The 2,403-nt window shown below is 39.8% G+C and overlaps 1 pseudogene; it reads left to right on the top strand.

The window, feature by feature from the left end:
- Positions 1–1,558: 1,558 nt before the first annotated feature.
- LOC119511283 lies at positions 1,559–2,110 on the top strand (annotated as a pseudogene).
- Positions 2,111–2,403: the final 293 nt, after the last annotated feature.

Below are 2,403 nucleotides of genomic sequence, written 5' to 3'. Positions count from 1 at the left end.
TCCCAACACCTGGTTGAAGGTGTGTTCTGGAATAACAGCTCAGTGAGGTACCTCTTTCATCTCTCCTGGAAGCTATCAAAATGTGCCAGGCTAACACCGACTCTCTCCATTCCAGGAAGGCAGAAGCATGCAATCCCAGGAGAACACAGAGGGAAAGAAACATGTCCATAATAATACAGCAATGAGCAACATGTACATTTATAAAGGAAACACGGTGACATGCTCCAGGGAGAAGGACTATACCCTTCTTCTCTTTTGATACTGAACATTCAGCAGACTGAAAGCATTCAATCTGTAGGAATGGATAACAGTCCCGAAAAAACTGTGAGAAACTTTAACCATCAGCCTTCCGAGATATGAGAACCTCTAAGGGGAAAGACTTTGGTGAGAAAGATAAATTGTTATAGGGTAACATCAGGACATTGGCCTTACAAAGTCCATACATGTCAGTACCCAAGGACCATGTGGAGTTTTCAGGCCACATTAAAATAAAGAGCTATGCAGAAGATCCTATAAAGACACAGAGGAGAGGAACCTCAGCTAGTCTAAAGAAGTTGAGGGCTCCCTGCCTGAGAACACAAAACCTAAGCCAAGTCACAACGCATAACTTTCCAATTTAATTCTATTTATTTTTTTAATAAAGAAGTTGTAGGTTTATGGAAAAATCATGCAGAAAATACAGAGTTCCCATATATCTCCTTATTATTAAAACCTCACATTAGTGCTATACATTGATTACAATTGATGAAAGAATATTGTGATAATTGTGCTAATAACTATAGCCCATGGTTAATATTAGGGTTCTCTGTGTTGTACACTCCCATGTTGTTGTTGTTTTTAATTTTTATTCTGGTAAAATGTATATAACCTAAAATTTCCCCTTTTTTATCACATTCAAATATATAATTCAGTGCTGTTAATTATGTTCACAATGTTGTGCTACTATTACCACCATTTGTTACCAAAGCTTTTCCTTGATGGATAACTTTTTAACTAGGTGTTTGAAGCAGAAAGAAGAGTAAGTGCTAAGGCACAGGAGAGTGAAAATGACACATTTTTGGGAACTACAAGTCTGGCAGGACTTAGAAGTAAGGTGGGTGAGTGGCAGTTGGGAGATGGGTAGGAAATGCAGTAAGGGATGAAGCACGAAGGACCCTGAATGTTGTGCTTCATAGTTTTACATAAACTGGTAGCTGGGAAGCCATGGAAGGATTTTGAGTAGGTAAGCAGCATGAGCAGAGTTCTATTTTAGAAGGAAAATTCTGGAGCCAACATATGCAATGAATTTCATAGGAGTGAGAGTAGAAGCAAGCAGAGACAAGTTAGAATACCATTGCAACAATCTGGTCAAGAAATCAGGTTAGGGAGAGAAAGCCACAGAAGCAAGAAGCTGAAAGCAATGAAACCCAGAAGAGAAGGGGGAGACCAGCAGAGGCCGCCATGTGCCTGGCCATGTGACAGGGTCCAGGAACACCCGCAGCTGGTCTTGGGGAGAAAGCGTCGCCTGATGATGCCTCGATTTGGACATTTTTTCTCAGCCTCGAAACTTCTCTCAAAAATGGACAAGAACCTGCATATCTTCAGGAGGGAGTTGGTGGATGTTTGGGATATCCCCCTCTTTTGGAGCATTGCTGAGGACTGGTCCCAGGTGGAGTCATTTCAGGCTTGACCAGATGACCTTTTGATCTCCACCTACACCAAATATTGAACAACCTGGATCAGTGAAATATTGGATTTGATCTATAACCATGGAAATGTGGAGAAATGGAAAAGGGATGCAATGTATAGACAAGTGCCATTCATGGAAGTTACAGTCCCTGGAGTCTCAAATGGCATTGAACAGTTGAAAAACATGCAATTGCCTCATTCAGTGAAAACACACCTACCTGTTCAACTTCTTCCTTCTTCATTTTGGAAGAATGACTGCAAGATGATTTACATGGCTTGGAATGCCAAAGATGTGATTGACTCTTACTATTATTTCTACCAGATGGCAAAAATGCACCCAGAGCCTGGCATCTGGGAAGAGTTCCTGGATAAATTCATGGCTGCAAAGATGAACTTTGGTGAAGATGAACTGGAAGAATCAATTCCCCAAAGCTCAATATGAGAGATTTGGAGAAGATTATGAAAAGAAAATGAAAGCATTTGCATTTCAGTTTCTATCAGAGTTCTGAGGAATACTTGCTCTTTCTCCACCTCCTTTAGCTGGCACCTAAATTAAGAGAAAACAATTCCTTCAAGCATTTAGTGAAAGAAAATTCTGTGTGAATGTTTCCTTATATACTTAGATCGGTGGTTTTTAATAGAATAGTCAAAGAATTTCAAAACCTACATAGGAAAATCCAATACTGTCTCTATGATTTTAAGTAACCTCTGTGATGTTTTTTGTATTCTTAAAAA

This window comes from Choloepus didactylus, chromosome 16 (assembly GCF_015220235.1).
Source record: "Choloepus didactylus isolate mChoDid1 chromosome 16, mChoDid1.pri, whole genome shotgun sequence".
Classification (NCBI taxonomy): Eukaryota; Metazoa; Chordata; class Mammalia; order Pilosa; family Megalonychidae; genus Choloepus; species Choloepus didactylus.
The sequence above is the reverse complement of the archived record's forward strand: the minus strand, read 5'-3'. Positions and strand labels throughout refer to the sequence as shown.